We start from the raw sequence: 25,980 nt of genomic DNA, 5'->3' as shown, positions 1-25,980 counted from the left end.
GACAGCATTCTCAGGCTGCTGTATGTAGACCCAGGGGATGGCAGAGTGAGTTTAAAAATGCCCATCAATTATTCAAGTAGGTATATTCAGCCAAGATGTAAAATGTACATTTCTATTAAAATATGATCTTGAGTGCCTTTTACTATCTGACATTTTCACGCAGTTAATAAATGCAGTTGTACCTCATATTCCTTTGCCTGGAAAATTGTAATCACAGTGACTCATAGTACATATCCTGTAGGTCCTTGTTTAGACCAACAGCAGCAGAGCGGCCACAGGCTGGGGTAGTCACAGGGAACTAATGGTGAGCTAGATTACTTTGTATTTCCCCTGCTTCCCCAAAACAGCAACAGGAACCCACACAGGGCTTTATCCTAATGAAACTAGGTAGGCATAAAGAGTACCCCAAGGATAAAATGAGTAGCTCTGGGACATGGTGGTTGTCTGTAAGGTCAAATCTACTTCTCATCTCTGGGAGACATTAGTTGGTTTCAATTTTGATATAAGGTTCCTCGTTATACTAACAGTTACTTGCTTTTACATTTTACACTTGGAGGAAGAGAATTTCTGTACCAGTGCCTATAATTACTACTCTATGGATCTGTTCTCTGGGAAACTTTGAGCCAGGGGAGAGTAGTAGGAGATAATGAGGATATGCACATTATTTTCAAAACTTGAGATGCATTATATTTACTTAACACTTTCACTCTTTCTCTGAATCAGAGGAGACGTCAGGATTTTGGAGGATCTCAGGGTCTTGTGAATGAATATCATTGATCAGTAAATTAGCAGAACTCTGAAGCATTGATTAGAGACAGCTTAGGTAAACAGACGCTGGATGATGGCAAACCCGGTTTTGCGTGTTCTGAATGCCTCTGAAACAAATTTGGCATAAACCAAACCTTAATTTTAAACTAAAATTAAAAATTACCCACTCCATGTAATTATTTTCCCCCCCAAATATTTCTTTTCTCTTTCAGGAAGAGGAATGGGTAAAGTTACTGATTAAGCTGTTTGTTTTGAAATAAATAAAATACATTTCAACAGACTCAAATTATAACTTTAACTGAAAGTAGATTTACTAAGTTAGTGGCTACTGGCTGATTCCACATATCGAGGGGTTGCATTTACCTATTTAAAATACGTGGATAAAGAGGTAACTAGTACTACCTTTGCCAACCCTGCCTCCTTTGTTACTTTCTCCCAAAAGCCAAAATGACACAGGATATTTTGGCACCTGGGATTAATTTTTATTTGAAATCTAGTTCTGAAATAAACAAGAAGGGCAGTTGCTTCCACTCTGAAAAATTTGGTGAAGGTTAAGTTATCAGTGATTCAAGCCAAGCCATATTAAACGTGGTTATTCAATTGATAGAAATGGTCTCCATTAAAATTTTTTTCTGTGGGCTGCTAATTGCTATTTTCAGCCTACAATTTCTTGCAGATGATTTGTTTGAAACCATGATTGTTGGCTTCTGCTAAATCCTTTGAAATTCAGGCCTTTAATCCTATGCATCACAAATTATTTTAAAAGTACTGATCTAATTAAGCAAATTGGTGCAAACATCACTTGCCAAGACCAAATTCTTCTCGTCTAATGGACACTCTTTGTTCACATCACAACTTTAATTAAACTCGTGGGTTCTGACACGCACAGTCGAGTGTGCCTCAATCATCCGTAGCATCAATTTTCATGAAATTGGAGTGTATCTACGTTTCATGGCACAGTGATGGCCTGGACTTTCCAGCTTAAAAATGTCACTAACAATGTGCTTTTTTTGTTTGTTGAGTCACTGAGCAGGTTTTGTGTTTATGAACAAAGATGGTCCAATGACTTATATTTAATGGTTAGAATGATACACTGAGAAATTATCACAATAGTATCCTTTATATCCATCCAGTGTGTTTTTCATCTCCACAAGTTCTATATGGGTCTTTTTCATATCTTCCTTTTCTCACTAGATTATGTTCACATTTCTCTCTAGAGTCTGGAATATAAGAAACATTTTAATAGTTATTTTAATATTCTTATCTGCTAATATCATCATCTCTGACAATTCTGAGTCTGTTCTTCTGAATTAATTTATCTCCTAGTTATGGATCATATTTCCCTGTTCCTTTTATACCTGGCAAATTTTTTTCTAGCTTTATTCAAGTATGATTGTGTATATTTAAGTTGTATAATATGATGCTTTGACATACATATGTCATTGTGAAATGATTACCACAATCCAGCTAATTAACATAGCCATTATCTCACATAGTTACCTTTTTTCTCCTCTGAAATGAGAACACTTGAGATTTCCTCTCTTAGTGACTTTCAAGTATAACATATATTGTTATTAACTATAGTCACTCTGCTGTATATTAGGTTTCCTGAACTTATTCATCTTATTACTGAATTTACCCTTTGACAAACATCTCCTCATTTCCTCCCACTCCTTAGCCTTTGGTAACTGATATTCTACTCTCTGTTATCATAGGTTCAACTTTGAGATTCTACATATAAGTGAGATCATGCAGCATTTGTCTTCCTGTGTCTTGCTTATTGCACTTAGTATAACGTCCCCCAGGTTCTTCCATGTTGTCACAAATGGCAGAATTTCCTTCTTTCTTATGGTTGAATAATATTCCATTGGGTATATATACACCACATTTTCTTTATCCATTCATCTGCTGATGGACACTTAAGTTGTTTCCATATCTTGACTACTGTGGCTAATGCTGCAAGGAACATGAGAGTGCAGATATCTCTTTGAAATAGTGTTTTCATGTTCTTTGGACATATAACAAGGAGGAGAATTGCGGATCCTATGATAGTTCTACTTTTAATTTTTTGAGGACCTTTCATACTGTTTTCCATAATGGCTGCACCAATTTACATTCCCATCAACAGTGCACAAGGGTTCCCTTTTCTCTACATCCTTGCCAACACTTATCTTTTGACTTTTTGTTAATAGCCATTCTGACAGGTATGAAATGATATCTCATTGTGGTTTTGATTGGCATTTCTCTGATGATTAGTGGTGTTGAACACCTTTTCATGCACCTGTTGGCTATTAGTACTTTTACTTCGGAAAAATGTCTAATTGGCTCCTTTGCCTATTTTTCAATTGGGTTATTTGTTTTTTTGCTATTGAGATGTACGAGTTCCTTACATATTTTGGATATTAACCTTATCAGATAGATGGCTTGCAAATATTTTCCCCATTCTGTTATGTGCCTATTCGCTTTTTTTTAAATGCTGTTTTCTTTGTTTTTGTTTTTTGCGGGGAAGGATTCACCCTGAGCTAACATCTGTTGCCAATCTTCCACTTTGTTTTTTCCTCCCCAAAGCCCCAGTGCATGGTTGTATATTGTAGTTGTAAGTCCTTCTAGTTCTTCTATGTGAGTCACTGCCACAGCATAGCAACTGACAGACAGGTGGTGTGGTTCCACAACTGGGAAACGAGCACCACTGAAGTGGTGAGAGACCGAACTTTAACCACTAGGCCATCATGGCTGGCTCTATTCACTTTATTGATTGTTTCTTTTGCTGTGAGGGAGTGTTTTAGTTTGACGTAGTCCCACTTGTTTATATTTGCTCTTGTTGCCTGTACTTTGGTGTTAAATCCAAAAAATCATCAACAAGACCAATTTCAAGGAGATTTTTCCCTATGTTTTCTTCTAGGAGTTTTATGGTTTCAGGTCTTATGTTTAAATCTTTAATCCATTTTGAGTTGATTTTTGCGTGCAGTGTAAGGTGAAGTCCAATTTCATTTTTTTGAGTGTGAATATCCAACTTTCTAAACACCATTTATTGAAGAGACTATCCTTTCCCTGTGTTGTATCTTGACCCCTGTGTTGAAGATTAATTGACCATATATATATGGGCTTATTCCTGGGATCTCTATTCTGTTCCATTGGTCAATGTGTCCCTTTTTATACTGGTACCATACTGTTTTGATTACTATAGCTTTGTAGCACATTTTGAAATCAGAGTGTGATGCCTCCAACTTTGTTATTTTTTCTCAAGATTGCTTTGGCTATTTGGGGTCTTTTGTAGTTCCATACAAATTTTAGGATTGTTTTTTCTATTTTTGTGGAAAATGCCATTGGAATTTTGATATGAATTACATTAAATCTTTATATCACTTTGGGTAGCATGGACATTTTAGCAATATTAATTCTTTCAATCCATGAACATGGATCTTTCTATTTATTTGTGTTTTCTTCAATTTCTTTCATCAATGTTTTATAGTTTTCAGCCAGATGTTTCACTTTTTTGATTAAATTTATTTTTAATTATTTTATTCTTTTTGATGATATTTTAAGAGATTTTCTTAATTTCTTTCTTGAACTGTTCCTTGTTAGTGTATAGAAATGCAACTGATTTTTTATGTTTGTTTTTTATCCTGCAGCTTTACTGTATTGGTTTATAAGTCCTAACAGTTTTTTGGTGGAGTCTTTGGATTCTAAGCACAAGATCATATCATCAGCAGAGATGATTTTACTTCTTCCTTTCTGATTTGGATGCCTTTTATTACTTTTTCTTGTCTAATTGCTCTGGCTAGGACTTCCAGTACTATGTTGAATAGAAGTATTGAGAGTGAGCATCTTTGTCTTCTTTCTGATCTTAGAGGAAAAATTTTCAGCTTTTCACTGTTGAGTATGATGTTAACTATGTGTATGCTTGGTAAATTTTGATTGGACGTTGGCCATTATTGAACATTGTGAATGAAGGTAGGTACTAGATTTGGTTGTGTTTCTTTAAACAGTGTTGGAATTTCTTATGGAATGCAGTTACTTGTAACAAATTGGATTCTTTCAAGGCTTGCTTCTAAGCTTTGATAGGGAGTCTAGAAGAGACTTTTGCCTAGAGATCATTTAGTCTCCTTACTAAGTCAATATTCTTCTGAGAATTTTACCCACTTTTAAAAAATCTTTCCACTCTGGCTGGTGGGAACACAAACTATTCCCAGGATCCTGCTTTCTGGCAGTTTGCTCCCTTGTCTCAGGTAGCTTCCTCTCGTGCATGCACAGACCAGTACTCAGCTTAGGATTTGGGGAAGTTTATCTAAGTCTTCAAATCTGAGGGGCTCTCTCTGTGGAGCTCCCTCCTTTCTGCAGTGCTGCCTTGTGAATTCCACTCCCCCTGTCCTCCCAGACTCAGATCTATGTCTTCTCAACTAAGCCAAACTGTCAGGTCCTGTACTGGCTTGGAAAGTGCCTCCTGTTTGTGTTGCTTCTCTCAGCATTCAGTCCTACACACCTGGTGTCCACTCTCTGAACATTGTTATTTCAAGTGTTTGTGTAGTTTTCTAGCTATTTAGGATAGAAGGGTAAATCTGATCTCTTTTACTCAATCACAACCAGAAGAGGAAGTCAAATGCTTTGAATCTGATAATCTGTTTCACATATTAAGATAATGAACTAGGAAATAATTAAACAAATGTTTATTGAGTATATGCTAAGTGTAAGTGGCCAGGTTAAGCATTCTGAGAAATTAAGAATGAAAAATTGTACTTATTCCTCCAACAATGCACTCAAATAAACTGGAGGCAGAATGTGATGAATGTCATAAAAGAGATATAAGCAATATATTATAGGGATTTAAAAGATGAAGGAAATATGCTAGCAGGAATAAGGAGAGCACAAGTATGAATATATACAAGGATAAGGAAGACTGGTGTAGGAGGTAGGTGTGTGTGGTCAGGGATGTTGGAGGGGGAGGCATTGAGAGGTCAAGGCAGGAGAGGACAGGCAGGGGGTGGGGAGAGGCTTGATTGGAGCGATGTTTGGTATATGTCTCTTTATTTTGTGTTATAACATTTTACGGTCAAAGAAGAGGCTCAGTTTAATTTTAGTGCCCTTTATCAATAACCATAACAAGGATGTATACATTCTAAAAAAATTCTATTTGGGAAGTTTGGTAGGCTGAATAATAGCTCCCCAAATATGTCTACATTGTAATCTCTGGAGATTATCCAGAATTATCTGAGTGGGTCCTAGGTAAGGGTCCTTATGAGAGGAAGGCTGAGGGTCAAGGTCAGAGAAGGAGCTGTGATGGTGGGAGCAAAGAGTGGGGTCATACGCTCTGAGGACGAAGGAAGGGGTCACAAGCCAAGGAATACAGGCAGCCACTAGAAGCTGAAAAGGCAAGGAATTGAGTCTCCCCTCAGAGCGCCCAGAAGGAAGCTACCCTGCCAACATCAGCCCAGTAAAACTGAATTTGGAGTTCTGACCTCCAGAACTATGAGAGAATAAATTTGTGTGGTTTTAAGCCACTAAATTTGTGGTAATTTGTCACAGCAGAAATAGGAAACAAATACAGAATTATATCTTCAAAATAACAAATTAAACTATCTGTTGGATGATTTTTTTTTACTATCTAAGTGGAAATAGAAGAAAAGAAGGTGGGGAAAGAACATGTTAAGGTGCTTTTTATCTATTTTAATTCCCTACTTTGAAGTCTATTTTGGAGTTTCTGCATGGGGTGTATTAATGGGCACAAAGAAAGATAAGGGAATTACTGATAAATGTTACCCACCTTCTATTTCTGTGAATTTGAGCACTGTTTAAAATTGAGATATAATTTTCTGATCTTTTAAAATCAATAATCATCTTTAGCTGTGAGGTGCCTTGATGCAGGCAAGATAATAATGATACAATTAAGAAATAATAGTTGCTGGCTATTCTGGGTGCTTGATCTTATTTAATCATCACAACAACACTATGGATGAGTATTACTATTTTCCTCACTTTGCAGATGTAGAAACTGAGGATTTGAAAAGTTAAGTACTTCATCCACGGTCACACAAATGACAAATGCTAGAGCTTCTGTTTGCACTGAGGTCCCCTGCCTTCAGAACCCAGATGAAGTGGCCATCAGAAGTCCAGCTACTGGTCATGCAGTTCATCCATAGTCTCTGAGGACAAGCTTTATGTGAAGATAAATAATGTTGGGTGACCCTCCTAAGACGAGAGGGTTTTTGTTTTTTTCATGGAAATAGGCAAATCTCTCTCTTCTGAAATGGCAGAGGGCTTTTTCTAAACTTTGGCTGTGCAAGATGAGATTCAACTATTTGGATCAAGTTGATTTGCTACTTGAAATAAAAGAAGATTCAAATCAGATAGACAGCTCATTCCATCAGACACACTGTGTAGACTCAGGTGGAGGGAGAACTCAACGATACCTAACTCTCCCTATCTTGTTAGACAATCATACTGATAAGGCTCTTTACTTACGTGGTTAGTCTGCCATGTAGATGAGCATGGTCCAATAGAAATATAATTTAAGCCACAAATACTAGCTACATATGCAATTTAAGGTTTTATAGTAGCCACGTTAAAAAAAAGAAAAGACAAAATTAAAAAATATTTTATTTAACTCAATAAATCCAAAATATTAACATTTCAATATCTAATCAATACAAAAAATTATTAAGGAGCTATTTTACCTTCTTTATTCATACCACATCTTTGAAATCCAGTGTGTATTTTACATTTATAGCACATCTGAATTTGATCAAGCCACATCTCAAATGCTCAATGGCCACACGGACTGGACCCACCATATTGAACTGTGCAGACATAAATGGTACTATGTGTAGCTCACCTGACACCCTGGTATCCACTGACACCCTGGTATCCACTGACACCCTGGAATTAATGAGAGCTGGAAAGTCTCTTGCATTTTCAGACTCCCAAGAAGGGTTCTATGTGAAATAAACTGAGACCCCAGTCTGTGCTTTGCAGTGCCCGATATCCCACCCAGGGACTGTATGTTTTGGCCACTGAAGGAAAAGAACTTTTAGTCTCTATGGCCCTGGTTCAGGTGGTAAAATCAACCCCTTCTATTGCACCTTCACATGCAGTTCAGATTATAGCAATGCATCCAGTTCAACCTTGAAGAGAAGTGGAGAGGTGTATTTTTCTAGATTTCAAGTTTATGTTGAGTATGCCATAGTCATTGAACCTGGCTACTCCAGCAGCAGAAATGGAAGGGTGTATGTGTGTGTGATTCATGTATAACACAAAGTGAAAGATGGTATTTCTGTCAGGGTTTCTGACATAGTGTCTGGGAGCACCTGTAGATCAAGCATTTCTCCGACATGATAGGATAAAAGGCCTCCCCTGCTGGGAGGCCCCCACCTGTACCCCTCTGCAGCTCACTTCATTTATCTCCTGTCGAGGTGGACTTTCATCCCAGGCAGCCTGTTTATTTAACTTTGTGTTAGGTGAATTATGTTTCATGCCTCAGAAATAATATGTCTTTTAATTTATCGCTTTTAAGGATGACTTTTTGGTCTTTCTTTCAGCAGTTAGGGATTGAGCATCCTCACAGAGCATGGATACTACGGGGAAACACAGGGAAGAACAAAATAGAGTTTTGCCATTAAGCTTACGGTGTATAAGTGGAAAAGTAAGGATTCCAAAAGCAACCCTTGCTGTAGTTGAAAGAACTGAAGTCATGAGTGGTTTTCTAGTTAATCTTGATGTAAAGAACATTTCTGATTAAAACTCCCAAAGACTCTCAGTAAGGGACAGTGTTTCAGGATCATAGGGTTTGAGAGCTACAGCTAAAACATTGTAGAGCTTATGCCAGAGGAGATAAACAATACACAGAACAAAATGGAACACCCAGAAACAGACACAAATTCAAAGGGAGAGTCAAGAATATATTAAGAGCATTTACAATTCTTGGGGACGAGATTGTTTATTCAATGACTGCCTAGATACTTGGAGAAAAGTAAATTTTGATATCTATCTTGCTTCCTATATCAAAATAAATCCTTGCTAACACAAAATTTCTATATTCCAGGCAAAGAAACAGACAAGGATTGCTCCTGATATATTCAGGGAAAAGTGTGTAAATTAATTAGGCTGTGCTCTAAGATCAAGACCAAGAGTCCTAAAAAACAAGGTTGGCTTGGCAGGTAGGGGCCCATCTGTGGATTATCTTAAATGCTGAGCTGAAGAGCTGAGGTTTGAGCTGTTGGCAGCAGGAAGATCAGCCTGAGCTCGTTCTGGTTTAGGAAGATGATCACTATGGTACCATGTTAGCTGGTGTATTAAATTCTCACATAATGTTATGAAACTTCTAAGCACACCACGATCTTAGAGTCTGTCAGCTTTTCTCCTAGACCCTTTCGCTTTTCTAAGTGTTTGACATACACTTTCTTTCCCTTCCTCCACAGCTCTAATCAATTAGCAACTCTCCCCAGAAATATTTTTTTTAACAATTCTGACTTAATCCACCTTAAGTTGAACTCCAGCTCTGGTTGTTTTAACAAGCTCCCCAGGCAATTCTAATGTGCCCCCAGCCTGCCCCTAGGCCAGAGGTCCTCACACTTTAGCTGCATCAGAATCACTTGGGAGGTTTCCTAAACCACAGATTTCTGGCTACCTAGCCAGAGATTTGAACTCAGTAGGTCTGGGGTGGGGCCTGAAAACTTACATTTATAACAGGTTCTAGGTGATGCTGACTGAAGTCGCTGCCCTGGGGACCACATTTTGAGGACCACTGGCAGTGATATTGTGATTTATAATAAAAAATATGTATTTGGTCTTCCTTCCTGTTTCTGGCACAGAGGTCCCTAAACCCTTGGAATGTCCTGAGCCATAAGAGCTAGAAGAGAGCAACGGGAGCATCTTTTGTTATAATATTTGTTCTCTTGCTCTCAGTTCCTGAAAATGCTTCAGAACTATAAAGGTGAAATGGGTATCTTATTGTTCATAACAAGCCCCTCTTGACCACAACTGAGTTTATGTTAATGAGGTGACTTTTGGAAATCCCCTAAAGATGGGGAGGGCTAGTTGCCAGGAGATACAACTATGTGTTTAGAGAGTTGGAACTTTTAGTCCTACCCCCTGACCTCCAGGGAGGGGAGAGTGGCTGGAGGTTGAATCAATTGCCAATGGTCAATGATTTAATCAATCCTGCCTATATAATGAAGCCTCCATAAGAACCCAAAAGGATGGGGTTCAAAGAGCTTCTGGCTTGGTGAACATGTAGAGATTTGGGGAGAGTGTCATGCTGAGAGAATATGGAAGCTCTGCACCCCCTTCTCATTTCCTTGCCCTATGCATCTCTTCCATCTGGATGTTCCTTATTATCCTTTTATAATAAGTCAGTAATCTAGTAAGTAAAATGTTTCCCTGAGTTCTATGAGCCTCTCTAGCAAATTAATCGATCCTAAAGGGGCAGTCATGGGAACCTCTGACCTATAGCTGGCCAGTCAGAAGCCCAGGTGACAACCTGGACTTGCAGTTGGCATCTGAAGTTGTGGGGTGGGAGGGGCAGACTTGTAGGACTGAACCATAACCTGTGGCATCTGACACTATCTGTGGGTAGATAGCGTCAGAGCTGAGTTGAAATGTAGGCCGCTCAGCTGGAATGGGAGAGGTGCTTGTTGGTGTGGGAACCCCCCTCTCTATACCCTGGACTTGGTGACCGGAACCCTTTTCCTGGCCTACACAGCCATCACACACCCAGTCCCTGAGTCTCTCTCCAGCTCACAATCTGATTTTATTTTCTTCATAACACTTATCTCTTTCAGCTCTTTGCTTGGTTGTCTTTGCCTCCCTCACTGGAAAGTAAGCCATTTGAAAACAGAGACCTTGTGTCTCTGATGGATCACTGTGCCTGCAGCACCTAGGATGAGGGCAGGCATGCTAGACCCCTTAATAAACATTAGTTGAATGAACAAAGTAATATACTGTCGTAAGGAAAACATCCAAGGAAAAGAGACAAACTTATGTGTATTTCCCGAGTGACTGATCTTCCCATTTTGCCTAGGACTGAGGGGTTCCCAGGATGGGGGGCTTTTTAGTGCTACCACTGGGAAAATCCTGGGCAAACCAGCACATGGTGGCCATCCTAGTGCTTGCACACATGCACTGGGTGTTTTCCAGTGCTCTCGTATTGAGCATTCTTCATTCTCTTTGTCATGTCCTAGCATTCCATTTCTTAATTCCAGGGCCTTTAGCTTCTTTAAATTTTAACACAATTGTAGCATAGTGTAACTGGGAGAAATCACCTGGTCTGTTGATATTGCTTTCAGGTAGTACCAAGAAGTTGTTTTAGATTTCTTTGGTTATCTCATCCTATTTGCATTGCTCCTTGTTAAAAAGTCTTAGGTTGAAATTTTTCCACTCCAGCTTGAGGACATTTCAGGTAGAACTTGTACAAGACGGGATCAAAATAAAGAACATAATTACAAGGAAGAAAAAAATTAAAAGGATGTTGAATGGCCTGAAGAGATCTGGGGAGCAAGGTGGACCGCCAGTTTAGTAAGCCCTGCCCTGATCCATAAAAGAATAAGTGAACAAGTTGTCTAGCAATCCTAATAACTGTGACGATGAAGGACAATGTACCCCCATTCAGGTAACTACCCATCTTCTGTGCCCCATTCAGGTAACTACCCATCTTCCTGCTCATTGGTCATATTTGATTTTGATGAGATGTTCTTTCTTGTGCTCTCATTATAAAGTTACATATGCTCTTCTCTGTACTGCCAACTCCACAACACCCTCAGCTGCTGTTTTTCTCCGCACGAATTCACAGTGCTGTGGATCTCTGAGTGCCTGAGTCAGCTCAGGCTGCTGTAACAAAATACCATAGACTGAGGGGCTTAAACAATAAACATTCATTTCTCACAGTTCTGGAAGCTGGGAAGTCCATGATCAAGGTGCCAGCAGATTTGGTGTCTGGTTTTCAGATGGCTGTCTTCTTGTTATGTCCTCATGTGGTCTTTCCTTGGTTCAAACATTAGGAGGGAGGGCGGGAGGGGGAGAGAGAGAGATTGATATCCTGTGTCTCTTCCTCTTTTTATAAGGGCATTAATCTCATCATGAGGGCCCCACCCTCTTGACCTAATCTAACCTTAATTACTTCCCAAAGGCCCCATCTCCAAATAACATCGTATAGAGGATTAAGGCTTCAACATAGGAATTTGGAGGGACACAAAAATTCAGTCTACAGCATTCTGCCCCTGGACCTGCAAAATTCACATCTTTCTCACATGCAAAATACATTTTTTCCATCTCAGTAGCCCCAAAAGTCTTAATTTATTCCAGCATCAACTCTAAAGTCTACAGTCCAAAGTCTCCGCTAAAGATCATCTAAATCAGACATGGGTGAGACTGGAGGTGTGATTCATTCAGAGGCAAAATTCTTCTCCAGCTGTGAACCTGTGAAAACAGATAGCTAAGTGCTTCCAAAAACACAATGGTGGGACAGGCATAGGGCTGACATTTCCATCCCAAAAGGGAAAAATTGGAAGGAAGAAAGGAATGAGGGATCCCAAGCAAGTAAAAAACTTAGCAAGGCAAATTCCATGAGATCTTAAGGCTGGAGAATAGTCTTTTTTAATTGGGTACAGTGCCTTCCAGACCCCCTGGAGTGGTGGTGTCACCCCCATGGGTTGGAGGGGCAGCCCTGCCACATTAGCTGCCTTCTTGCTGTATCCTCACAAGGTCTGGTCTGTTTTTTTTATAAGGGCACTAATCCCATCATAAAGACCCACCCTCATGACCTGATCTATCCCTGATTACCTTCCAAAGGCCGCACTTCCAAATATAGTCACATTGGGGGTTAGGACTTCATACAAATTATGAGGTGACACAAACATTCAGCCCCTTGCACTAAATTTCTTGTCTTAAGAAGGATTTAGACTATAAGCATAAATATTTGGCATAAAGGAAGGCTTTGATTGATAAATAAGTGAATAAGTAAATGAACAAGACAAAACATAAATATAGCAGTCCTTTCAAAGTTTGCCCCAGCACTTCATTAAAGAAAAATAATGTGCTTTATTCGGTTAGAGAATTGCATAGCCATTATCTGATAATAAATAATAATCCTAATAATAAAAATATAAATTGAATGTCCTTATGGGCCAGATGTAGTGCCAGCTTCCTTACACTTCTTAACTCATTTTAAACAGGTGCCATTATTGATCTGCACCTGTTAGATGATCTGCTAGATGAGAAAACCGTGAGAAAACTGAAGTGTAGGCAGGCTGAGTAATATGCCCCAAGTAACCCAGCTGAGGAGTGCAACCTCTGACAGTCTGATTCCTGAGCCAGATCCCTGATCTTGGTTATTTATGTAAATTATAACTTGAGACAAGTGACCTGTGGTCTTTCCTTTCAGAAATCCTGAATTCAAAATGTTTTCTATGTTTTAGTGCAAAGTAATCTTGCAGTGTTCAAATGTTCTGTATTAGTGCCAAGTGGCAATTCCTCATGTTTTGAGTGATTTTATCATTTTTGAAATAAATACAGTCATCACTCTATTTTGATGTAACCAGGAGATTCAGGTGTCATTAGAGAGTATACTGCATTTTGCATGAACTGTCCATCACGTGCATAATCTCCACCTTGGCTTGTGGCATCATTTAAAAAAATTTTTTTTGAAGCATTAGTTAAGAGAAGTGCTTTTAAAAATCATGCTCAATAAACCAAAGCATTAAAAAAAATAATTTGCTCAACTCCAAAGAGGTTCAGCATATCAAACACAAGGCTGGCAATTAATGCCCATTGTTCGAATAGTCTTGAAATGATTATAGGCTCCCATGAGGGAGAAATTTCAAGTGGCCACATTCGGTACCAGGTGTTGGAGTAAAGGGTGTTATTTGTCTTGAGATGTAATTGGGGTCAGCTACGCAATAAAGAGGTTTAAACTTTATGCGTCAGCTATTATTACTGGGCCAACCCTAGCCCCTTTCATCAAACTCTAGCTCCATTACCATCACTAACAATCGTTTTCTCCCTGGGAGTTATCAATAAGATTATAGCTATTGTCAGAATCTGTTAGCCAGAAATTACTGACTCAGCATTTGAAGTTCCACAGCTGCAGGCTTATGTCACTCAGCAAGACACTTTACTCGGTGTGAGTGTGGTGAATTACAGTAATATGTCTATGTGTGTATGTTAAATTATGTATATACACAAAAAGATAACTTTCAATGGATTTCTAAGGAATAGTTCAGCTATATTTGGAGGTAGAAATCTCTTTATCAATGGAAACTGCGAATTGGCTACCATCATCTATTAAAAAAATGCTGTGTAAAGAAAAGATCAAGGTAGTTTAAAACCTAGGTCATAAATATGATTATTATATTAAAAGTATATATTGCTTTTCTATCTATGAATTAAGGCATACACAGATTGTGTATAAATGATGACTAATAATTGGAGATCTAAAACTTTAACAATTATAAAATCTGAGTAAAATTTTGAAGAAAATAACATGTATTTGCAACAAAATTTTTTCGGCTACTCACTCTCCATTTCACCATTTTTAGTTTTTTAACGTAATATGGAAATCCTGAATGTATTTATCATTTTTCTGTTTAATGTATGGAATACAACTGTAATGATATAGATTCCCTTACTATATGGCTCATTTTAAAATTTTGCTTAAACTTTTATGGTTAATGAATTCCTGTTATGGAAAACCCTCTTTAGCTAAGAGTAATTTAATGGCTGTCACTTTTAACTAAGTTTTCACCATCTGTTCTTCCTTTTCTTCTAAATGCTAAAAGAAATTAACTTAAATGCATCATAAAAGAGCTATTTTACACTTTTTAAATCCCTGTCTGTACCTTAACTCTCAGTCTAAATGTACATTGGCGATCTCCAAAAACATCTGGAGGAAAACAGCTAGCTTTTGACATCTAATTTGGAATATTTCCCAGGGAGGACAAGAAGTCATCCTAAATGGAGGTATTATAGACTCAGATGTCCCCTCTTCCCTTGCCCAGTCTGAAGTATGCCACCACTATTAAACTAATAAAGGAGAGACAATCTATACTAGAGTGCTACCAGTTTTATAAATAGAGTTTTTATACTCAAGTAAAGTTTTCTTTTCAGTATTTTCTAAAATGTTAGCATTTAAAAATTTTATTGATTGATCGATTGTATTTTCTTTTAAGCCAAACCTTGTGAAACACTGCTTCTGGAGTGTAGAGAATAGTGCTGACAGAGATTGGCTTACAACTACAGTCACGGCAGGAAGTTTGGAAGGTTTGAGAAGCAGCAAGGGAAGGGGGATCCACGCACCTTCCCAACTTAGGACTTGACAGGTTTACGAAGTAGGCAGCAAGGGCAAATTGTGACAGATACTTCCAAGGTGGCAATAGCTAAAACTCACCTTTGCAGTACTTTTGCAAGTGTACTTTTTGATTTCTTTTTTCTTTCTGTCCTGTGTAATCATAAACTAAGAATGGCAGCATGTTACATTAAATGTAATGCCATTATTCTTACACAAATGACTGTGCTGAGTTTGACTTTCTTATGACAGCTTCTGGGAAGATGAGCCATCTGTCTTTGATGCTGTGGTTATGCTGAGAACTCCAGCATCGTGTTTGAGGGTTTGGGAGAATGCATTCTTTGTAATAGTAAGGGCACTGTGTACTACTTGCTGTACCAGGAGCTGCCCCCCGAGTAGGACTTGCTCTATGGCACCAACAGTCTGTATTCTCATCTTTGGGCAGGCCAGCTTCATTTTCAAGTTCTCTAGTTACAGGATGGCCTTCCTTTAGGGCTGACTTCTAGGTGGTGGGGTTGTGCATCATCAATCTCTCCTACAGAATCCCAAGGTACTCAGTGACATTTGTTCCACTGAATGGCTGTGACTTTGGGTGCAATTGTGCTACCACCTCTACTCATACCCTTGTATCTCTCTCTTGGATTTCTCTGGAAATATAGTGGTTTGAAAAAAAGTGAGTGCAACTAATAGCAACAGGAAAGCTAAATGTCTGGTGCAATTACAGGAGCTTGGATGAAAGGCATAGAGACGTGGGATTTTTTTTATTGAAGATCATTGAATTACAAAAGAAAAGGAATCAATGGATGTGACATATATAAAAGGAAATTACACTAAGTTTTTAAATAGGACATATTAAATGCCTAACCAATACTATTTTAAAATGAAACACAGGGGCCGGGCCCGTGGCCGAGTGGTTAAGTTCACATGCTCCACTTCGGCGGCCCAGGGGTTTGCTGGTTTGGATCCTGGGCGGGGACATGGCACTGCTTGTCAGGCCACGCTGAGGTGGTGTCCCACATGCCACAACTAGAAGGACCCACAACTAAAATATACAACTATGTACTGGGGGGATTTGGGGAGAAAAAGTAGAAAAAAACAGAAGGTTGGCAACAGTTGTTAGCTGAGGTACCAATAAAAAGAAATAATAAAATGAACAACAGGGAATATGATGTTTTATTCAATAGGTAGAATGAATACCAAGATAAAAATATCATATTTCGTTAAATATAGAAGGGGCAGTGAAAGACAGATTTGGAGAAAGAAGACAGAGAAGGTCTCGTTATCTGTGCGTTGGGTTCTTGTTGTCCCGCAGGATAGAAATCAAGAGAAGCAACGGGGGTAGAAAAGTAAAAGTGTATTAGCTTGTGCACAAGGGAGGCACAAGGGGGCCCATGCAGAAAGGAAAGGGGCAGGTGACTGGCTCCTTAGGGAGGGGGATTGTGGGGCTTTTATTAGGCAAAGGCTGGGGAGGAGGGCCTTGTCATGGCATGTAGGGCCGGGGCTTTCCTTGCGCTTGCACTGTTGTTCGACATGCCACCACATGCGTTGCTCCCCATCCTGGGTGTGATTTGTACTATGGTAATGGGGTGAGGGTCACCTTCAGACAGCTCCTGGGTGCTAGGGCGCACATGTAAGCCCAGGAGAGTCAAGAGGCTGTGGACTGTGGATCTGGGTGGTCTCTATCCGATTCTCCTAGCTTGCCGGTTGGTTAGGGGCTTTATCTTGTTAGTGCAGGGGCCTTGCAGATGGCCCTGTGTCATTAGGCTGGTTCCTGTCTCAGTTTAGGGAAAGCAGAAAGATACACAAAACATGGTGAGAAAGGGACAGGACTAGAAAGTCACAGATGAAGGAAGATAGGGCGGGAGGCCGCGCCAACGCGCATTAGCTGAACTTTTTTAAGGTTGAGCGTTACAGCCAGTTGTTCATGTGGGCTGTGGGCTTCAGATTGTCATCACTTCTGAACTAAAACTTTTTGCCTTTTATAACTTAACTTTGCTTACAGGTACTGAGTTGCTCCAAACCCTAAACTTTTAGAATAGGCATTAAAAATGCAAATATCTTTAGAGGCCTGGTAGGAAATGTAAATGAATTAAGCTGTCTGCATGTAAAAAACAAAACAAAATAAACCCAACTGCCAGAACCATAATCACACTTTCTTTTTTTACTGAACTGCGATTAAAACACAAACCCATACGTATATGCACACATCACAAAAAAAGAGAAAAGTATGATGTCTACTGCTCTTTTGAGTACGAACTGGAAATCTGACGTTTGCCTTCTAGAGCAAGCCCTCAGCGTTGTGGGCCATGCCGTTCGCAGGGTGACGCAAGTGCAGACTCGGCCTTGACTGTGAAGGGAGAGGTTCATATTGCTTCCATTTAACTGCAGTTGTTCTCAGGGGCGGACGCTTCACGCACAGGTGGAATCTGAGCACTGAGTTTTACCGTTAGGGTGACTATTCCTGAGAGAGTGGAAAAACGCTGGTATTTCAACATCATCATGTTTGGATTTTAGCAGAGTACTAAAGTTTGGCAATTTCCATTTCTGCCTTTTTATTCACGGCTTCCATATTATTTGAGAAATGAAAAATTAGTCTATTCAATTATTCTAGGTATGAACTTGTTAAATTCATGCAATGACATGACTGTGCAACCGCATGCAGTCGCTTTACTTCTTGTTTGATTCTTCAGAACTGCAGACTGTTCGGTTCTGCCTGGTAACAGCTTTCTGGCAAACTGTGTCTCCCTCTAGTGATACAAATCACTGTTCTTCTCAAAATAGAGTAAAAGTTGGGTCCTCTGAAAGAAATATGTCCTTCAATCCAGAAAAAAGCATATCATTAAAAAATGAAGTGAACACACTGCTCCCTGGAGGTTACTTGACTGTTGTAGCAAGAAGATTTGGAGACTTTTATGTTTATTATGGTTTTGAGGCAGGGCTGTTCCTTCTATATGATTATGGTCACTTTAGAAAAGTTTTCGTGAAGCACAGCTCTCCTAATGTCTGCTGTTTTAGTAAATAAAAGGACTGAAGCAATTTACAGATTAATTGCGACAGTAGAAAGAGGGAAACCCTGCAGCTCCCAGGGCTCAAAAAGGATGGAAAAAAATCTGTTTACTCGTGGCTCATTGTGGTGTGTAATAGTTACCGAGGCAAATCTCCCTTCCTTCCTTCCCTCCTTTCTTCCTTCCTCCCTTCCTTCCTTCCTGCCTCTCTCCCCCTCTCTCTCCCTCCCTCCCCTCTCCCTCCCTCCTTCAAACCTCTCCAGAGTACCCACTCATTACAAGCTAGGTACTGAAGACATTTAGAAGAATAAGCTACAATTATTGCTTTCAATGTATTGTTGCACCAAAATTATTGTCTTAAAAAACATTTCAAAAAATTTCATATAGTATTTCAGCATTCAAATATTTTTGTCCTGAGTGTTTATTTGGGGGACAGGGACACGCTCCTTAGCTCAGGACAGGCAAGCTTAGAGTAAAGGGACATGGGCACAACAGAGGAAAGCTTCCAGAGGCTGGAAAGAGCTCCCCAACAAATCAAGAGCAGATGTGCTGGCTCAGGTTGCTTCTTAAACAAGTTGCAGATAAACTGGGACTGCTGCTTTAAAAAAGAAAGAAGATAGTTTCTAAAAGAAAAGGGACAACTCTCCAAGTCTGTGACCACTGGTTTTTGCTGGGATGGGCCTCGAGGGTGGGAGTGAGTAGTTAGTAGGGAGTTGGGGAGGCTTGAGGCCTCAAGATCCAATTTCAGAAACTGCTCCCTGCCTGCTGAAAGTAACCCTCGGTGTCAGGCTCTCTGGATGACACTAATGACAGTGAGAAGGACGAGGGGAGGACAGTCTCCACCTTGCTCGCTCCCTGGCCTCTTCCTGCACACAGCTCAGCTGGACACTGCTCATTATCAGAGGGGAGGAACTGCTGTCAGCCCCTTCAGAGAATGCCCTTGCAGTGGATCCACATGTAAATAGATGCAGAGGGCCGAGGAACACACTATAAATTAAAATCCTTGCAGAATTAGGAAGTGGGGCTGGGTGGATGCGGTCCCACCTGGAAGAGACCACCACGTGCTCACCCATGCCCTCCTCGCAGCCCGGGGCTCTTACTGCTCCCACCCTCCACCCTCTAGAGGTTTTCCGGAGTATAGAGACTCTTGGAAAGAATTAGAAGTACAAGGAAGTGCCATTTTTATTATTTTTGTGGGCTGTGTTAGAGTTCTCTAGAGGAACAGAACCAATAAGATGTATATGTAGAGAGAAAGAATCATTGATTGATTGACTGATTTTAAGGAACTGGTTCACAGGGCTGTGGAGGCTGGCAAGTCCAGAATCTGCTGGGCAGGTGGGCAGGCTGGAGACCCAGGGAAGAGCTGATGTTGTAGCTGGAGTCCAAAGGCACTCTGGAGCAGAATTTCTTCTGTGTACACCAGTGTTGGAATTTTCTCATCTTATAAGGACGTCAGCCAGATTGGATTAGGGGCCCCTCTAATGACCTTGTTTTAACTTAATCACCTCTTTAAACACCGTGTCTCCAAATACAGTCACATTCTGAGATACTGGGAGTTAGGACTTCAAAGTATGAATTGGGGAGTAGGGCACAATTCAGCCCACAACACAGCCATATGGACTATTTTGTTTTTATTTTATTATTTATTTATTTACTTTATTTTGGTGAAGAAGATCGTCCCTGAGCTAACATCTGTGCCAATCTTCCTCCATTTCGTATGTGGGTCACCATCACAGCATGGCTTGGTGAGCGGTGTATAGGTCCGAGCTGGGATCTGAACCTGTGAACCCCGGGCCATGGAAACAGAGTGCAAGGACTTAACTGCTACGCCACCGGCTGGCCCCCTGAAATATTTTGTTTTTAAAAGAGGAAGTATAAGCAAACTACAGTGACTCCCCCATACTGAGGACAGCTTACTACCTGAGCCTGTGCTGTGTTAGGGACTTGGCAATAACTACTAATTTAATAAACTATTACTCGGCGGGTACTATTATTAGCCCAGTTTGCGGATATTGAAATTGAGGCACACAGAGATAAAGGAGCCTGCCCTGCGGTACTAAGTCAGGAAGTGGCAGCCTGGGAACTGAGCCCTGTGGTCCAGTCCCAGGCTCGCATTTTAGCCATCAGGCCACACCAGGAATTGTTGAACACTCGCCACAGTGGCCCCCCTCAACTTACAATCAGAATCCTTTGGGGCTTTTGTTAAAATGCAGATTCCTGGGCTGAGGACAGGACTTGTTGAGCCAAAAACTACTGGGAGTCAAGGAATGGGGAGAAATCTAAATTTTTAACAGAAAACCTCCAGGGACTTCTATGTCCACAAAAATTATAGAATTACTAGAATTATTTTGTAAAATTTATCTAATTCTGCTTCCTTTATTTCCTGATTCCAGTGTATAATGGCCCTCACTGCCTTGTGCTTGGGGCTCTTTTTGGGGTAATTTATTCATTTATTTAACCTATACCACCAAGTAAGGTTGCTAGGTTCTATGGGTTTACAAGGACAAATTAGATGTGAAACTTCTCTTAAAAAACCTTACAATATTATGTTGATACTATTAGGTTTTAAAATGTTCTATCAAATGCAAAGTATCTGCACCTTATTCTATTTTTAAAGGTTCTATTTTCCATAAATGTGAATGCTTCTCTTATTTTCCATTCAGGAATGGCTTTATAAATCATGTATTTTAGTCAACTCTCTTAATTTTCTGGTAGGAAGGTGAATAACACGCATTATTATCTATATATAATAGAGACTATATTTTTGAGAGAAGACTAGTAAAAACAGTGTATGCCACCTGCTGCTTTATTCAAAGCTTTGTATCGCTCTTGGGTTTTGTGAATGTATTTAAGTGTGCAGGTGCATGTGTGTTTGTGGTCCACATAAAAATGTTAAACCTATCATTAAAACAGTTCTTTAAAAAAAATCATTCTTTTTATGATGAGTAAAAATAATTTCACTAGTTTCAGATGTCCTTCCTAAAAAAATTTGATGAGAGGGACGTGGTTACCTTCTGCTCTTTACCACTGAATTCTTTTCCCTTGGAGGTGGACACAGTGGCGGGACACCAGGTCTTCCACATGAGGGGGACTCATTCAAACTAGTCATTGGCGATGCCTTTCCCAAGTGTCCCATGGCTGAGCACCCCTGTGGTTCCAGAGCGTGTCCTAGGATCTGGGAGCTCCATGAAGACCCCCTCCCATTTCCCCTTTCCTGTGTCTTTCCCTCTGTAGTCATGATGAAGTTAAACACATGAGTAGACATCAGTCACATATCAACCACCTGTAGCAGAAGAGAGCAAGGCATAGGAGTTGATTGTTCTGAGCACATAAATTCTTTCTTTACAGAATTCAAAGTGTTGGTGGGGAGTGGGAGTGAGAAGGTAGAAATGTGAGCATTTTCACTCCTTTTCCTAAGATCAGAGATTGTAGGATTTAGGACGAGTCCTGCTCCAGTGTAGAGAGTGAGGGTCGCTAGAGAGTGGTGTCTTTTAGAGCGCAGGACAGTCGTGGCACATGGCCCGGAGCCGGCGAATGCCTTCTTACTGAGTGAAGGCTAATTGTTAGGGCTTGCTTGTTTTGGGGATTTTTTGTGTGTGATTTTCTACTTTAATTGAGGGTGGGTCTATTAAAGTCATACATATCACTCAACTCACTCCAGTCACCTAGCTAGGTGGCTGGCAGAGGGCCTAGAACTCTCCCTCTGGGTTCTTCCCATTGCACCCCAAGGCAGCTGCGGGGCTTCGACCAAGGTCTGAGCCAGCTACTTTTAAAGGCAAAGTAAATTATTTGAGCTTACAACAAACACGGAGAATTAGGAAAAACGAAACTATAAAATCTTTTCTATCAATCCTACTTCATTATCTCAATCTATCTATGGGTTGACAATAATTCAAAATATTAAATATTTGCTTTACATATGTTTGTCATATTTTCAAGATCTTGAATGAAAATCTTAATACATCACCAGTATGACTGAATTAGTCTTTTAAAGAAACTTCATTAACAAGAGATGTTACAGAAAAGAAAAAACCCCAGCAATATGTATATATTTTTTTGAGTGAAAACGGTGTAACAGACTGATTGGGGCCTCTTCCTTGGGAGCAAAATGCAGAAATTCACTTTTCTGAAAAAGAGTGCCAGGAAAGGGAAGGCGGAAGCACAGTCCAGGTTTGTTAACATGCCGTCTACAGGTTAGAGTGTGATCTCATGTTGCTTTTGAAGCATGGTTTTAATTTTGTTGGAAATATTCTGTGAGGCCTATTTTTCTGTAATTAAAGGGAATATTTACAAGAACACAGAATAGATGTAGAGACAAGGCAACCTGGACGTAGAGATCAGGAGGCCACAGTGCTGTGGAGCAGCCCGGCTGGAGGCCTCAGGCTTGAGCTCGGGGCTTTGCTCTTGACCTGCTGCCACCTCTGCAGCCCCCACCTCCACCCTGCCCGGACCTTCACCTTCTTTCCTGAGCCCCTTTTCTTGACTGGGCCCTTTGCACATGGCGTTCCTTGCTCAGGAAAGAATCCCATCCCCCAGCTAGTTCTTACGACTTTTTGCCATCTCAGGTTAGATGTCCCCTCTCCAGGGAGCCCAGGAAAAGTTTGCCCGGAACTAGGTAGGATCCCCTTGCTGTTTGCTCCATAGAACTTTATATTCTCTTTTCTAAAATTTTTCTCCAATGCTCTATTTGTTCCGTCTCTGTCGTGGCCACTAGACGGCAAGCTAGTGAGTGGGGAATTTGTCTTTCTCACAGTGTGTCACCAGGACCTGACACATTGCCTGGCGCACAGTATATGCTTGGTAAATATTGGTTTATTTATTGACTGATGCCTCACAGACCCAAACCTTAGTAGCCAGGCTGCCTGTGCCTCAATGCTGTTTTTGATGAGAGGGACGTGGTTACCTTCTGCTCTTTACCACTGGATTCTTTTCCCAGGAGGTCTATTAGTTCAGTTTACCCCTGTTTTTCATGCTAAACTGGAAACCCGCATTTGATTCTGGGCTGTTCTAGAAGGATCCCGAATAAGCATGTTCTTTGAATTCATAGAGCAGAAGTTCGCTAGCTATGTTCTAGAGCTAGAGGGCTCTCTGGATGTGATTGAGAGCAGCTGCAGGATGAGGGAGAGGCTGCATGAGCTGGCTCTGCGTCTCTACATCCTTTAACTTCATTGTTAATGATATTAATGAGCGTGGAGACAGCATTTACTGTGTAAGAGATACCCTTCTGTGCATTTTACACAAATTAAATTACTAAGTGGAAAGTAGGATTTTTGTCATTTGAGTTAACTGAGGCACAAGACAGGCAAGTGCCTAGCTGAAAATCACACAGATAGCAAATGCAGAGCCAGGTTTGAAGCCAGCATTCAGGCTCCAGAGTCAGGTTCTTAATGTCTACAGTCTAACACCTCTCTCTTATCATGGCAACTTGGCTTGTGTATGTTTTGGGGGGGTCACAGTTCAGCATTTGAGGAAAGGCTCTGCTGTCATAAAAACTTAAAAACTACCAAGCTACAGCGTGCCTCGTCCCCCGAGGTCTTCTCAAGCAGCTTTCAGGGCTCTACGTTTTTGTTTTAGTTGTCCTGGTCCTGAGTCTTGAGTTTGCCTCCAATCTTCGTGTTCGTCTGTGCAGATGTAAAGAACAGCACTAAACTGGAAGTAGGCCCTGCTGGATGAAGAAGGAAGGAGAGGGAGCTAAGCCTTGAGCATCTCCCTGCGCTGGGACCGGGCTCCGTCTTAGTTCGGGTAATCCCAGCCCCCTACCCCGTCCTCCCAACAGCCTTCTGAGGGCGGGTGGTTTGTTCTGCCCTCTTACACCAAGGGTGATGAACCTGAGTTTGCGAGCATCCTAACAACGATGACAGCGACAAGGGAGCCTGAGAAAAGTTCCCAGAGGGCAGGCCACTAGACAGAGTTCCTGCTGCCTCCCTTCTAAATCTCCTCCTCCTCAGTCTGTCTTTTTCCAAACAGCAGAAAGCACAGATACTGTTAAGGGCCACTATAAACGACTGTCTTTCATGTACCTAACCGGGAAGAGGACAGGTGAGTCAATATGTGCCACCCCTAGCACGCTTTGCAAACGCCTGGCTCTTGAGCCAGGCAAGCCACACGTCGATCCTGCCTTAAGGCCGGCCTCACTCTGGTGTGTATCACCCAGGCCGCTGAACTCCGGGCTGCCCTAGCTTTTTCTAAGGTAATGCCATTTGCTGAGAATTCATTAGGAAACAGCCGCCTTTATGATTTTTGGATGCCTCGAAGGGACACCCCCTTCCCTAAGCCGAGTTCGAGTTTCACACGAAGGCGGGAAGTAAGGAGGCTCTTTTTTTTTTTTTTTTTAAGGGCACCAAATTGCACGTATAAAACAATGACAACACAAAACTTTTACAGCATTGTAGAGCAGCTCCAACTACATTTTTTAACCTGTTGTGCTTTTAAAAATATTTATTGTGTGCACAGAACACTGCGTATGCTACATGCTGAGCGGAGGCCCGGTGGGGTTTATGGTAAACAGACGAAGAAGGGTAGTCGGGTCTCAGGCCTGGTGGCTCGGCGCTGGCAGCACACAGGGGGCGCGGCGGAGGCAGCGGTGCCAAGAGAGCGTGGCTCAGAGCAGCGCCATCTGGGTCCCGAGGACGCGCGCGTGGAGAGGCGCTCAGTCTCTGCGCTCCACTCCGATACCATCTTCTTCCCTTTTGCAGCTTCCCACTTCCCATCTGTGCCCACCCACTGGTTTCTCAAAGAATAATAATAATAAAAAAATTTGGCACATTGTTCAAGAAAAAAGAATCAGGAACGTGTGGGCTCCCCTGTCCTAGGTTCGTACAGCGTCCGAGAGACTTGGCCACTGTGGCCTAGCCGCTTCTCGCACCTATTCTTGAAGCTGCCATCCAGCTTGACCGACTGGGGCTGTGCATTTTGCCACATAGTGGATATCGGAATGCTAGTTGTACTTTGCAAGTTGCCAGGAAAACATTTTCTTTTTCCTTTCATCTTTGCCAGTGCTGCCTGCAGACTCCAAAAGGCATCTTCAGAAAGCTGATCATTAAAGCTACGGAATCTGAGCATGATTTATCATTACCTATTTTGCTTGGGTGCAGTCCTTTAGAGAAAGTGATGTCCTTGCCAATAATTATTAGGTTATCACCTTGTCATATTATTTCTCCAAGAGCCTCAATTTGAGGATAAACGTTAGGGCAACTTTTGCTGTTCAATCCTCTGATTCAAATAAATCTAATATTTCAGAAAACAACAACAAAAATACCCAAACTCTAAGCAACAGTTGTTTCTGAATAGAACACAACTATATGATGGTTTTAAGACTAGTTTAAGAAAAATGAGTACTTAGTAAAATGGCAGTTTTATCCATTAATAAACACTTTGAAGCAGCCAGGAATTCAAATTTTCACAGCACATTTTGTGGAACGATGTCTGCACTCTGCCATCTTGCTGGAATGCTCCTACATTGCTCATAGTAATTGCTTTTTTATTGACTGATGAGGGAGTCTTTACAGTCTGTAGATGGATTACTGCAAATTCAACTCGCCCCAAGCTGTAGTCCTAAACAATAGGTACTTGCAGATATAATGCTTCGTTCGTGTGCTTTGGAAGTGGAGTCAGAGTTGACTGACCAACAACTGGAACTCGTATTTGGAATGACAGATAGGTCTTTTTGTTTTGGCCTTTTTGTCAGAAAGGAGAGAGACAGGGAAGTGCTAAGAACAAGCAGACTCACAGGGTCGTCTTCAGGAAGAAGGTCCCCGTGGGTGTTTCTCTCAAAGGCTGTCTCCCTGGACATGGCCTCAGCGGGAATTCCTCATTTCCTTTGTCAAGTTTGTCTAGTCCTGGGCTTTGAGGTTTGCTCCTGTGTAAAAGGCTCTCCATTACCGTCCTGGGAAGGTAAATGGTGAGGAGGGGATTCCTTACTGAATAGATGAAAGGCTT

The sequence above is a fragment of the Equus quagga genome, chromosome 16, assembly GCF_021613505.1.
Source record: "Equus quagga isolate Etosha38 chromosome 16, UCLA_HA_Equagga_1.0, whole genome shotgun sequence".
NCBI lineage: Eukaryota > Metazoa > Chordata > Mammalia > Perissodactyla > Equidae > Equus > Equus quagga.
Note: the sequence above shows the minus strand (reverse complement) of the source record.